This window comes from Drosophila montana, unplaced genomic scaffold, assembly GCF_035044405.1.
Source record: "Drosophila montana isolate Dmon_TW-CO22-7 unplaced genomic scaffold, ASM3504440v1 contig_2438_1, whole genome shotgun sequence".
Taxonomy (NCBI): Eukaryota; Metazoa; Arthropoda; class Insecta; order Diptera; family Drosophilidae; genus Drosophila; species Drosophila montana.
Window position 1 is genome coordinate 590,408 of NW_026997315.1, and position 15,061 is coordinate 605,468.

General features: G+C 37.7%; 1 protein-coding gene and 1 long non-coding RNA gene across 4 annotated transcripts in view; one reads left to right on the forward strand and one right to left on the reverse strand.

Annotated features, from left to right (window-relative positions):
* Positions 1–12,637, reverse strand: part of tei (teiresias) — a 198,015-nt gene extending 185,378 nt beyond the window's left edge. For all 3 annotated transcript variants that reach the window (XM_064681749.1, XM_064681748.1, XM_064681750.1), the window contains exon 1: positions 11,408–12,637. The gene's annotated coding sequence lies outside the window, so the exon portion shown is untranslated. The remainder of the gene's footprint in view (positions 1–11,407) is intronic.
* A 934-nt stretch (positions 12,638–13,571) lies between these two features.
* Positions 13,572–14,437, forward strand: LOC135428151 (uncharacterized). Its single transcript, XR_010436217.1, has 2 exons — positions 13,572–13,690; positions 13,762–14,437. It is a non-coding gene; the product is annotated as an uncharacterized LOC135428151 (long non-coding RNA).
* The last annotated feature ends 624 nt before the right edge of the window (positions 14,438–15,061 follow it).

Here is a 15,061-nt window from a genome sequence, read left to right on the forward strand (position 1 = left end):
CTGGTCCACGAAATGAAAACAAAATAAAAAAGCTCAACCAAGCGGGCAAAGAAAAGTAAAAATCTTTGTTTTTTTGATTGTTGTCACGGTCCTTATAATACCCTGTATTCGGAGAGATCAACTTAGGTTTCATCTCTATATATAAAACTGTTTGTCCTGAGTGACTGACTGACTGGCTGGTGATCAACGCACAGCCCAAACCGTAAGAGCTAGGAAGCTGAAATTTTCACTGTAGTTACCTTATGTGATGTAGGTGCACGTTAAGACGGGGTTTCGGGAAACTCCACCCGCAAGTGTGGAAAAATTTGTTTTTGTATGTAACTTTTTTGTTTACCATCCGATCGGCCTCAAACTTATTTTCAAAGATCTTTGTTCAAATTCATTTGAGGGGTGTTTCACACTTTTAGGAAAATCCGTTCCTCATTGGTGGAAATGGAGGTCAAAGATTTGGTGGGTGACGTTTCGTGCTCAAATTCATTTCAGATCTATAAGAAAAATCATTTGATAAGTGTTTCACACTTTTCGCAGAATTCAAACTTCTTCGGGGGGAATGCAATTTAAAGATTTATTGGGCGAAGTTTTAAGTTGTGTCCGATTTGCTTCAAACTTATTTTCAAAGCTCTACATAAGAACTTAATAAATAAGTATTTCAGCGATTTGGGAAATTCCACTCGCAACAGTGGTAAATTGGCGGAAAACGTTTGTATGAAAGTTGTTTCAAAATCTTTTCAAATTTTCTTGAGAACATTGATTTTATAACATACGTGCCACGGGCAAGGCCGGGTTATACCCGCTAGTATTGTATATTCGTTTTTCCCTAATATTTTATTTCCTTTGAATTTATTGAATTATTAATTAAATATTTTAGTAATATTCAAATAATTTGAGCATAAATTAATTTAAAAACTATGTTTTTTATACATTTTAAAGAAAAAATATAATTTCTTATATAAAAAAAAGAATGTTTTTTATGAAAATATATTATGATAAACTTACATACTTATAAGATCTTGAGAAAATTTTATATTATATTTTCCTAATTTTGATAAACATCCAGATTTCTAAAATCTGAAGAATATAAATCTTTTATTTTCCCAAACATGGCTTAACATCATTTATATCCAAAAGTTCGTAAAGTAAGGGTAACTTGCAGTCGATCAGTACCGAGTGTACGATTCTTAGTGCTATTTCCTTTTGTTTTATTTTATGGCTGCCATCATCCTCATCTTGTTGTTCCTGTTGTTGTTGTTGCTGTTTTTGTAATAGGATTACTGCATAAATTAAAGTATTTGCCGTGGCATCATCAAATGAGATTTGGAACGCCGTGCTGGCATTTTGGCCCTCAGACCCCACCAGACACCCCTAGCTCACAACACCCCCTCGCTGACCAAGCTAACGAGCTACAATGCGCGAACATCAAAAATCGCAAGGATAAGTGCGGCGAAAAAAAAAAACAAAACAACACACAATATAAATAAATATACGATAGGGATAGGGGCTGGCTAGAGGGCGGAGGGCCGAGAGGGGCCACAGCAAGTGGCTGGGAGACACGTAAAAGTAAAGTTTATTGTATAATTTTAGGAGGCTTAGTAAAAGTGTAATGTAAACAAAAGTGAGGGGAAAGGCGAGAGCCAAAAGAAAAACAGAGCAACGGAAAAATGAAAAAAAGAGCGTGAGGGAGTGAGCTCCAAAGATGGAACAATAAAAGTCCAGATTATATGAAAATATGTTTCTTTCGAGCATAAAACGAGATTTACAAAGCCTGAGAAAGCAGCTGACGGCCCAGAAAGTTGGCATTAAAACTGAATTATAATCGTGCTCATCTATAAGCAAATGGTATTGAAAACAATTGAATTAAATTGACGCAGGGCTGAGAGTACTGCTCAGTTTTTCTTGGGCAAGCTAGGGATAGCATGAAGATAAAAATATAGCATGAAGATAAAAATATACCATGACGATTTAACTATAACAATGCTCGGTTCCCTAGTTGGAATAGGGTTTTAATTGGTTCTAGCATGTGGATAAAAATATACAATGAGGATTTACCTTCAACATTTGTTAGATCTCTAGTTTCAATTGGTTCTAGCATGTGGATAAATATATACCATGAGGATTAACCTTCTTCGTTAGTTCTCCAGTTAAAAAAGGTTAAAATTGCTTCTAGCATGGGGATCAAAATATACCATCAGGATATACCTTAAGCATTCTTTAGTTCTCTAGCTGAAAAGAGGTTACGATTGGTTCTAGCATGTGGGTAAAATTTCTGTCCTTTTCTTGATTTCTGGTTAGGTACGAAGAACCATTTGATATCTCGACAGTAGAAGAATAAATTGCTAAGATTGTGCATAAAGTAACCTTTTCTCTGTTGTTCCCACGTCGAAGATTGATTTTATTCACACATCTAACCCAAGCTCAATTCAGTGAATTCATATTTTTACTATAACCATTACAGACGCTGGCAAAAATGGAAGAATATTTCTAAGCATTTCTCAATGTTTGGACGATGTAACATAGTATGAATATGGTGAAACATAGCTACAATTGTTTCAGCTAGGATAGCTTGAGGATAAATGTATATAGTACCATGCAAATCAGTATAATACCCGATTTCCAAGTCGGGTAAGAGTTTATAAGAGATATCGAGAAAAAGTGTACTTTGCCAAAGGAAATGGACTTTCCATAAATAAGGGCACTCACGTATTTAACTAATAAAAAAGTTATTTAAATTGTATGTAAAATTAAGTCTAAATATTAGTTTTCAACTCTTTCTTTCAACTTCAACCATTACTTTTATTTCGATTCCTCCACAGACTTTACAACTTGCCACATTTTCTATTTATGCCTTGCAATGCCTTAAAGTAAATGCTAGACACACATACACAAACACGCACAAGCCCAGAGAAAATGCCCAATGCTCATCTAAAATTCAGCAATACGCAAATACCAAATACCAAAGTCTAAAACTAAAATATGCGCGACCCCAAAAGCAAGGTCCATATCTCTCGCTGCCAACTTGCAAAAACCAAAGCTTCCGCTCAGCCTCAGGAAATGCCAAACGCAGCAGGAGCTACTCGACGACGACAACAACAACAACAACAACAAACAGCTGCCGCAGCCAGCGACAAGCAACGAAAAATCACTTCAAAAATTTGAAACTAAACACACAAAAACCGCAAATTTCATTTTGATAAAATTTTAATTTGGCCAAAAGCACGCAAACTGAACTGGACGGGCGTCCATGGTGCGAGGACCTGAAGGACCTGGTGGCAGCGCTACACTGGCTATCGCTGTGTTTGTGTGCGTGTGTGTGTCTGTGTCTGTGTGCGACCCCAACGCGCCTCAATAATTCAAAGATGTTAAGCCGCAAATTGGCGCTGGCGTTGGCAGCGTTGACGTTAGGCATCGGCATCGGCATCGGCATTGGCATCAGCGGCTCGACAGCTGGGGCCACACGCAGACAGGATACACATCCGCTGGGGGTTACACTCTACCCAAACACACACACACACACAGCATTGTCGGCTGACACGCACGCATTAAACTCTATTGGGTGCTAATGTTTTTTGCCCAACCCTCAGACTTCCAGCTTCCCATATCAGGAGGCAAAAATTTTCATAAATTCAGCAATGAGGCTGTCGACACACACACACACAGACACAAATACATACACAGTTTGCCTGCATGTGTAATAAAAATACGCTAAAATGTTTGTGCCATATACACAAACACGTTGCTTATTGCCTACTTCTGGGCGCGTGATGCAGGCGCTCAGCCGAGTGGGCGGGCAGACTGAGGGGAAAAGGCGGGACTCCTCGGAGAAGGTCGTGGCAATGTTGTTCATTTGTGGCGGCTTCCGTTAGACGGTAATGTGGTCGCTGTTGCTGTTGTTGTAGCTGCTTGCTGCGGATGCCAAAGCTCCAGATATTTTAAAGTGCGCCACAGTGTGCTTTAAAATTTAACAAAATACGCAACGGCGTTAAAAAGATCGCTTGAAAGTCACTTAAAAATTAAATATTACAAAGAGTTTTCCAGTTATCAATTGGGAAAAGTTCTTGCTATTTTATTCTATTTAAGTTTGTAATTTTCTTTTTTGAAACTGGAACTTTATGAATCCTAGGCCACATTAGTTAAAATACTTCAAATTATTTCATATATTTTTGCATGTTTACAATACCCAGAATCAAGCTAGGTAAGTAAAACATTTGTCGTATGTAATTCTATCATTAAAGTAGAATTGGAGGAGTCCGAATGCTGAGGAGTTTGCGAGTTTGAATTTTATCAGCACAAAATATCTTTAAAATAAGATTTTTACTTACTTACTTTAAAATTTTAAATATTTGTAATTTTTGCCACTTCTAAGTGGAACATATTTTCCATTTCAAATATGAAAATCTTCCCTAATACTTTGTTATTTGAGTGCTTCTTCTATTTTTGGAAACAACTTCCATTCTCCTGCTTGACATCCAGAATCCATTTGGTATATATGCTTATGCGCGGTCTTATCGGCGCCTCCAGTAAACAGACAGAGGGTTGCTATAAAAATTTGCATTTGACTAATGCCAGGCGGCACACACACACACACACATATACCCGCACACTTACAGTAAACGGGACGACGTTATCCGATAAGCGACTTCTCTACCCTCTCCAGTCGCGTCTTAACCCTTACACAACAGCAACAACAAAAACGAAAAGAAGAAGCACAGCTACAACAATGGATCGAAAGGACATGCCAATGCGTTTGCCGATTTCTTGAGCGCGATACGTGCAAGGATTTTTTTGCTGGCACAGTTATGTGCAGCCCCAACCGCTTAGCCCAGCAGCCCCCCGCCGACATCATCAGTGCACCCCATGCCCCTTATCAGCGACGCCTTCATATATAAATATATACATATAGTTGGGGGCGATTCTGGCGACGCTTTTACGCTATTTCCTATTAAGCTATTTGTTGCCAGCTCTCTTTTCGCTCACTCTCTCTCCCTCTATCTCTCTCTCCCTCTCTCTCTTTTTCACGGTCTGTTGTACTCTTGCCAAATTCGTATATGTAAGTTGCATAGCAAAAGATACTACTAAAAGCTTAACCCTCGACAGGCACACACACAAACACACAAACACACACACACACACACACATGTATCTCGTTTATCGATTTTCATCGCATTTTCCCCCTTGTGCCGCTGTCTGCAGTTGCACCCTGTGCCACACTCCATGCATGCATGTGTGTGTGTGTGTGCGAGTGTGTGGATTTTTGACATGCCAACGCATTTTAAATTTGCATTTTTTGGCACCGACACTGCCAAAATTTTTAACTAAAAGCGTAGCGAGTCCGCATATTGGATATGTTTCAAGTGTGTGTATAACTAGTCGTGTGTGTGTGTGTTTGTGTGTGTGTGTGTGTTGCTATGCCGCATGTTAAAGTTGGCAAATATCTAAAATTGCCAAAATATGCCGACTATTCCCACTCACAGAAGCAGCCAAAGCAGAGCGCAAGAGGGGCAGGTCTATAGAGCGAAAGCGAGTTGCAATGCCCCAAAAAATAGACTACGATTTGTATAAATATCTAAACAAGCACTTTTTAATTCGCAAAAAATTGTATAATACGAAATCATTCAAAATGTAGAAAAGCAAACACTTTTAAATTGAAAAACTCTCGGAACTGCGCCAAAATGTTCAGAAAAAATAGTTTGAAAAAGGATATATTCAATTCTATAAGTCTTAGCTAGCTCGCCAGACAGGATAACTGACCCTTCACGGGAGAGTGACTTCCGTAGCCCAACTCTCTACCCATATTTTACCCTATTTAATGTTACTTACAATTATTATTGTTTCAACCCCTCTCTGTCTCTCCCTCTCTTCCTTTATTCTATATCATACATTCCCTTCATAACTTCACTTACGCATTTATCTTACTTGATTATTCTTACTTGGCACATGCGAACATCCGATTTGTAAAGGCGTGCCGTAAGTCGGGACATAATAAACATTCAGGCTGTGATTTATATTACGCGGCTTGGAAATAATCCCAATCGAAATGCAGTTGTCTTCTAAAGAATGCGGAGGAGATTGCGGAGGTCCCATCCAATCGATCTCTCAGATCGGTTTATATAACCAACCAACTTTTGTTAATTTTGTTATGTTAGACTTAACTATATAATAAGTTGTATTAGTATCTAGTTATATAAGTTTAAGTTGTTAATAAAAGCAAAAATCAAAAATAGAACAATTTTAAAAAAAAAAACAAGAAATTCGGACACTAGATTTTTATCTTTTTGTAATCAGTATATTTTAAATTTATATAGATTACTTCAATTTTTCATTAAAAACCGTTTAATAATATATTAAAAATTATATAAAATAAAAAACGAATTTTAAATAAAAAATATTATTATATATAAATCAATATAATTTAGAAATATATAAAGGGCAAATCATGGCTAACAAATAATAATTCTTCGTGAATATGTGTCTGCTTAAAAAGCTTGCTATGAAATTGTAGAGAATTTTATTTAAAATTTTGTGCTAGAAATCATATAAATAAATGTGCTGTGAGCTTTTTAAATAGGTTACACAATCATAAATATAACTTGGCTCTGAAACATACGACTCTTAAAAAGATTACACGTGCTGGAAATTTCACAGAGCGTCAAAAATTATGCCAAAACAAACAAACTATAATGTAATATATATGGTTTGAATTTATTGTTTTTTTGTGTTGACTTATTGATTATGATTATTGTCTGTTTTCTAAACTTGGTAGATTATATAAAATATGGGAGAGTACTGCATAAAATTGTATACCTTCTCAAGGAAATAAGTAACTCTGAGTTTTCAAATCCAAGCTTTTACTCGGCAGTCGCTTGGCGTTTACCTTCAGAGCTACTTAAGTTTTTGTTTTATTAAATTTATGAGCAGCCCACAGAAAAACACTCCCACACACAAACACTCACGCAAACCTACATAAAAACTGACTACAATAAGTCACTGTCATATTCCGCCCCTATATGTGGGCGTGTGTTTGCATGTGTATGTGTGCGTGTGTGTGTATAAAAGAACCGCAAGTGGCAGCCACTGTGATTTTGAAGGTAACTTTTGTGAATTATGTGATTTATTAATGTTGATACATTTGGCCAAGGCCGTGGCAGCCACAAGCATTTACAATTTGCCCAACACTTTTACAAGAATCTTAGAGCACTGTTTCCACTCAAAATTCGTCTGCCTCACCGCGCATAAATATTAATTAAATGCTTTGTGTATTTGCACATACCCTCCCGCCCACCAAAAATCACACCCCTGACGCACATTTCAAGCTGGTCTCATTAAGTCCAGCCACGCCTACAATTAAAAGGACCCGCTCCCCTAAAAAAAAACTTATTATAAGCGCTTATAATAGATTATGTCAAAACTCGAACTCGCGCACAAGTTTGCCAGCGAAATGTCAAGAGGGGGTAAATTGAAGAATGAAAAAAAAAAACAAAAATAAGAAAAATAAAGAAAACTGTTTAAAATTAATTTGAAAACATAAAACGCTTGCAGCACTGGGATATGGGTCACGGGGCATGGGGCATGGGGCAAAGAATTAAAAAAATAAAATATTTCCTCCGCCTGGGCGTTGAATTTGTTGTGTGTCACGGACAGCGTCCAGTTTTAACAGTTCGACAAATTTGTTAGCAAGCCAAAAATGCTCCGACGTCATTTTTTCCATAAATTTCTGTAGCTTTTCCTGTTTTCTTAATTTGCGCCTGGCAAATGGCAGCCAAGCGGTGTGTTGGACGAAAGAGAACCAAAATCAATTTCAAGCTTAAACTTAAAGCTGTATGCATTGACATAAATGTCTGAGTGCCTAAGTGCCTGAGTGTTTGAATGTTTGGGGGTATTCATGTTCAGTTTAGACATAATTGTTTGAAGCCGCTTTTATGCACATGCCATGCGACTCTGCGTGCTTCTAAGCCTATTTTCATTAATCTAATTAAGCCACGTTTGCGATAAGCCTTATGGCCAGGGCCAATCTAATGAAATTATGCCACAGCAGCCACACACAAACACAGACGCACGAACACCCACACACACACACACACAAGTGTGCATTGTTTGACCTCCCGCCTTAATATTATTGATTTGGGGTATTAAGGTCAATTAGTTGTTAAGGAATTTTGATAGCATCATCGAATTGACAAATTATAAGTAACATTTGATATTGAAACAATTCAAATTTAAAGCTGAGTGAAGTCTTAAATTTTAACAAGACAAAGGCAAGGCTTTCCACTTATTTAAATTTAAGCTAAATAAAGTCAGAAAATGGAATAATAAAACTATTATTCCTAATTTAATATGCTTTTACCCAGCTTTGGGCTTTTATCTCGATGGGCTTTAAACTAATTTTTTTTAGTAAATTAAAATTTTCGTGCGCGGTGAGCAGAGTGAAAAGTTATATCTAAAATGTAAATCACAAAACCTGTCACGGGCAAGGCCGGGGAATAGCCGCGAGTAATAAAACAAACGTTGCGAATTACTAATTATTTATTTTAAGGCGTTGCGCTTGTAAACACTTTATGCTAAACCAAAAACAACTTTAATAATATTCCATTTTAACAATCTCTCCGATGGCTGATACAATCCCAAACTTTACTCTTTCGATCAAAATGCACCAAAAAGAATTATTTTAGCTTCATAATCACGTTCCCTCACAAGAAAATAATCCATCAAAACAATCTCTGCATATATTCCCAACCAGAAAAGAAAAGTCCGTTTAATGCGTTGTAGAATAAATAAAATAAAAGCCTTCAAGAGAAAGGGCAAACAAAAACAAAACAAGAAAACAGAACAGGGAAATGTGCCTAGCGCCTTAAAGAATGCTACAGTTGAGCAGACATACCCGGGAAAGTGCGATAAATAAAGGACGCGAACTGCGTGAGGAGCAAAAGAGAGCTTGGGGGCGGGGATGGGGCTGGACGAAATTTGCATTCAAATTCTGTTAACGTGCGCTGGCCAAGAAGTGCACACTAAATGCTCGCAGGCGCCCGAAAGTATGCTTCCAATTGTGCGCAATTTAGTACAACGCACAACAAAGCGAAACAGTGTGTATTTGCGTGTGTGTGTGTTCGTGTGTGTATTTGTGTCTGCTTATTGTGTGCGCCTCAGTCGGAGCTGTAGCCGTGCAAGCGCTTGACTAGGTGTGAACAAACGTGCGAAAGCGCCTAAAAGCAGGCAACACGAAATGGACAAAATGGGCGGCGCTTTTACCCTGTTGCCTGTCTCTTATACCCTGTAGCCATTTAACAGCGGCCAAAGCGGGTAGTGCAAGTGACCCTATCAGGTACTACATTTTATACTAAGCTATATCAAGGAGACTGCAAAAGCTTGAAACATTGTATTGTATGGATAGGTACTCGTAGAGCCTACACTCATCATTTTCCTTCAAATCGATAATTATCAATTCATAGACCTTGTGTTTTTAGCTTACATCGAAGAATGCAAAGGCTGGAAGCACCAAATTAGACGTATAATTTTCTTTAAAATCGATAATTGTTTTTGCTTAAATCGGAGATTTGATAAAGCTTTTAAGTTTTGAGATACCTACTCGCTTCATTAAATATCAAATCAACTAAACATTTTGAATACTTAAGTCTTCATTTTCTGGAAATTTCGTGATTTTTTCCTGATAAAAGTTTAACAAATGTTAGGGATTTAATAAGGGGGAACAACTTAAATTAAGCCTTTATGACTATTTACAACACAAATTATTCTACAGTCTAGAGTATACACTAGTCGAGCACGCCTGCAAATGTTTCGCTTTGCTAACTGCGACGCCGACTACGACTGCGACTGTGATTACGATTATTATGATTATTGTTTACTACAGGCAGGCAGCTGGGCGCTCGAGTATAAAAAAAAAGTAAAAGCAAATAAACATAATAAAAGTTCATAAAATAAAAATGGCAACCCTAGGCGTCCAGCACCCTGCACCCCTCTTCCCTCTTCGGGGACAACAATGCGACACGGTGTGCGCTAGTTTTATGTGCCATATAAACATTTCGCACCTACTGTCCGCCCCCGTCCCTGTCCCTGCCACTATGGACTCTCACCTTTCGCGCTTCGCTTTTTGTTGCCTGCTTTTTTGGCGCGCAAAAACTTTAAAGCTGCCTCGCATTTTATTGCTTGTCTTTACACGCCACCATCTGCGAATACCCTGTAGAGCACACGGATAGAGAGTTTCTGTGAAGGAATTAGCAGTGCATAAAGATTTCAAGATAAATATATGATATAAAATGGAAAGATCGTTAAACCCAGCTTCAAATATTCATATTTTTAAATATTAATATTTATCGAGCGCATACGCTACTAGGTATAAATAGTTATCCCCTGTTTTTCTTTCACGACCCAAACAAAAACAATTTTCCAACGATTTTTCGAGATTTTGCAATAATCTTTTATTGCGCACCTAAATAGACCGAATTCTCCGAAATTTTCACTTCTGGAATTTCGCAGATCGAAAGAATTTTCATTTGAAATGCATGCACTGTAATATATTTTTTCAGAAATGTTGTTATATTTTTTTTGTTTTTGCTTCTATTGAGCACTTTAATTTGTTTGGTTTATTTATTTGGGAAATATTCTGTTGAAATTATTTTTTTAAGAAGAGAAAGAAAACTATCAGAATTAAAATTTTTGGAATAATTTTATAATAACTCAACTTCCAAGAATATTTATAATATTTCTGGTAAGTGGGCTCTAACTAGAACCACAAATTCCGAAAAATCCATAAATCAAATGTGTATTTAAATATTTATACTTAAATTCATATGCTACGGGCATTTTTAAAGTTGAATCAATTTAAAATTAAAAAAGTTTTCCAGAATAGGAGAATATGAAACAAAATTATAACTGTAATTAAATATATATTAAATAATGTGCGCATTTGTAGAGATAAGATTAAAATAATTAACATTTTTCAAGATGAGACTCAACTAATAAACATGAATAGGGTCTTCTCCCAGTCAAGATATCTAATTTTAGTTTAATTTTTTTTAACTTTACTGTTATTATGGGAACAACTTTAATTGTACTAATGTATATGAATATTTACAATATAAATCATTTTTACAGTTAAGTCTAACAAAAAAAGTTAACAAAACAAAGTTGGTTATATACACATAAATTAGAGGGTACAAATTATTTAAACACATTCGATAATTTAAGCGGTATCTGAGACTCGAGCAATTGCACGCAAGCTTTGCTGCTTGGCTCATGCTTGTTGGGTTTTGTTTAACGCGTCTGAAACTAAAAAATGTATTTGCTGTTGTCGCTGAGCATGAAATTAAATGCCAAAATGTAATAAATAAAAAATAAATAAAAGCTTGCGAAGAAGAAGTGTAAACAGAGGCGAAAAATAAAGTTCTAATTCACCAACCTGCTTAGATGTGTTTTTGCTTTGATCCAGTTGAGCGTCCACCTTGTTGAATTTGTTGTTGTTATTGCGAAAATTTAACGAGCAGCCGCCAAGTGGGCAACACTTTTTTTATGCTGGTATTTATTAAATCGTCAACTAGTATTTTTTTGGCAAATATTTGTTGTATACTAACAATACTAAAACTGCGCTTTAGCGAAAATTGGCAACGCTGCAGCTGCAGGCCAGTTGGCGGCGCTTTAAGCTGCTCTTATGAATATATTTATATTTTTTTTTGGAGCCTGAAAGATGCAGCACCTTTTTTTTCTGGTCAGGCAACACTGGCGATCTGCGGCGATTTAACACTTTTTTTATGCTTGTTGCTGCTGCTGACAAATTTGGTGGGCAGCGGCGACTTTTGGCAGAACTTTTTGCAGCGGACGCGAATGTCGCGCGGCGGAAACGGAAACCGGAAATTGCGCGCACAACAAGCAGCAGCGACGACAGTTGTTCCTGTTGTTGTTGTAGTTGTTGTAGCTGTTCGCTGTTTACTCACAATTGAAACCGCAAACTCGTTGAGCTCTTCAACGTTTATGCGACGCTTAATGCGTATTTAAATATGCTTGAAATGCAATTAATTTTGATTTTTATTTAACACTCGAACACACGCACACACACACAGAGGGAAATATAGAGAGATGGAGACTGACAGACAGAGACGGCCGGGCGGGCAATTAATTATGTTTGCCTTGTTGTGCCGCGTGTTTATTGTGCATATTTAACATGTCAAGCGTCGAACTTTTTAATGAGTTTCTCGCGGGCACAGCGCCAAATGCTACAGAGCTGTCAACCGTTTTTTCTTTGACTCGCAATTAGCTTAGAGCGCATATAAAAAATGATTCGTAAAAATTGCAGCATGCACGCGCTGTACCGTTTTAAACGTAACAATTTACCGTATTGCTTTCGACTAAACACGACGCACGTCCGATGCCAACGACAAACGCTCGCAAACTAACGGAACGATGGCAGCCAACGGAACGTAATGCTGCTAGCATATCGTATGCTGCTTCCAGTGAGCGAACTCTCTTTCAGCTCCTTTCCTTCGCCACACATTCGCTCACTCTCTCGCTCTCTCAGTTGGACAGCTGGCGCACTCTGTCCTCTTTGTGTGCGGCTTGCCGGCTTTTATTTTTGTTTTTGTCCATGCACGCCTTTGTCGGCATTTGCGACGTCCTCGCAACGTCGTCCTCTGCCGTCGGCCGACTGCGACTGCAACTGCATTGCTAATAAATTAGAGATCAGCGGCGACTGAGACCACGCTTTCTGCGTGGGTGTTAAAAGGGACATTTAATGGCATAATTCCCCTCACTGACTAACTTGCATTGTTCACTGCACCCGCAGTCGCTGCTGCTGCCTTTGCTGCCTGCGCTGGCTTAGCCGACCCTACGACAAGGACACACCTGTTGTGCCCCATGCAGGTGTGCATGGAATCGCAGTCATTGAAAGGCTGTACTGATTAGAGGCAATTTACAAATTTTGAAACAAATCGAAAACTGGAGCTTCTAAAATAAATCAGTTCAAATGAAACTGTCAATTAAAAAAGATTAATAAATAAATTTAAACTTTTCTATAAGATTGTCAAAATTTCATTAGTCTTATTAGAAGATATCAAATAATAGCTTACATTATTGGTTATTATTATCATGTGTAACATTAGCCTGGCGGACGGACGGACAGACAAGCAGACGGATATGGCTAGATCGACTCGGCTATTGATGCTGATCAAGAATATATATACTTTATGGGGTCGGAGATGTTTCCTTCTACCTGTTACATACATTTGCACAAATACATTATACCCTTTTTACCCATTTTTAATGGGTTCAGGGTATAAAAATGATTTAAAATATTACTGAATATTACTCAATGCCTTCAAGAATTAATCATAAATTATTGAGCACAAAGAAATAATACAATAAAATTGAAATGTTAATATTGTCAAGCACAAAAAATAATGAAAAAACTGTCAGTCAATAATATTTGTGGATCAGCTTAGGGCGAAAGGAAGAGTTTTATGTTCGCTCTGAAGTTTTTTTAGTTTAATTCCAAGCAATTTTAAAGTACCGCAATTTATGCTCTTACATTTTTTTAAGCCTTCTAATAATATCCCAGTTTAAACAGTTTGCCTAGAGTTTTGAATCCTACATACGTATAACTACATATTTTTCAAAATTCGTTAACATTTATCCATTTCCAGCCCTTCCCAGTCGCTTGACTCAATTGAAAAACCATTAAGACCCGCACTTGGTTAACTATAATACCTACCCATTATCCGCACTTGAGTTGCAGTTATATGCACATATATCTTCTATTTGTAGGGCCCTGAGCCGTCCGAGTTCTCGCTTTCTGCAGTTGCTCAATTAGCTGTTGAATTGTTTTTCACACCAGCAGAAATGAAAAACAAACTCCACGGCTGGCTGAGAGTGGAAAACATAAATCACTGAAAACTCCCGCCCGGAATTTACATAAATATGTGTGTGAGTCGCAGTTGCAGATGCCGAAATATCCGCGTGGGCTGGCTTGAAAGAAAGACAAGACTTTGTCTCGCCTAAACATCATTAAGAATAAAACCAATTAACGGTCTCGAGTGCCGGCACAACAACAACAACAACAACAAGGGGAGGAGTCACCCCTCAGAAGCGGGGTTATCGCGGCAGTTCCCAAAAATAGTTGCAGTTTGGCAAAAATATGTGAAAAATGAGCTGAGCGAGGGGTATCCGGGGGGATGAGTGAAAAATGTCATTGGCATTTCACACACACGCGCGCACACACACGCACACACACAAAAGCTGTTAGTGTTGCTGTTGCGGTTGCATTGGGGTGGGGGTTGGGTTCGCATTCGGCTATTTGGGTTCGCATATTGAGCTCAGGGGTTGCTGCTGCATCTGTTTGACAATTGTAAGCAATTTCTATATTGTATACCCTGTACCCATTGGAAACGGCTGCAACAGGGTATGATCGTTGCGCTCAAATATATGTAACAGACAGAAAGAAGCAAGTGCGTCCCTCCTAAAAGAGCTATAAACTTGTACTTGAAATGTATACTCTCCCATATCATAGGCAAAGCATGTTTATAATTAGTTTTTAAATATTCGCATTTACATGATTTCGATATATATCGGTTTTAAAGCAAGCTTTTTAAGCAAAACTCGAAGATTATGAAAGCCAGAGTCTCCAAGTTTCCTATGTTAGTTCTTTTAGAGCAAACACAAATCCAGAATAATTAACTTTTTTAGATACCTCCACCAATCCCAGCAAAAAAGGCAATCCAAAACTCATTTTCGCCTTAAATTTGGTATCTACTCACATTTGAATATCATGATTATTCCTTTCAAATTTCATAAAGATCGGTCAGTAAATACCAGAGTTATTCCAAAACGCATGTATCATAGTATGGGGCTATCAGAAGAGGAAGCACAGTTAGCAGCAAGCGTGTGTGTGTTTATTTTTGAATACATATGTATGTGTGAAAGGATGTTCTAATTCTTGTAGCGGCTGCTTAACGCCGAGTACAGGGTATCTTCTAGTCAACCACACACCTCTAGAGCATCCTTGTTTTTGTTTTTTTTTTTTTTTTGGAAGCTCACGTTAATCCTGTTGCTAAAAAGAAATGCGCAT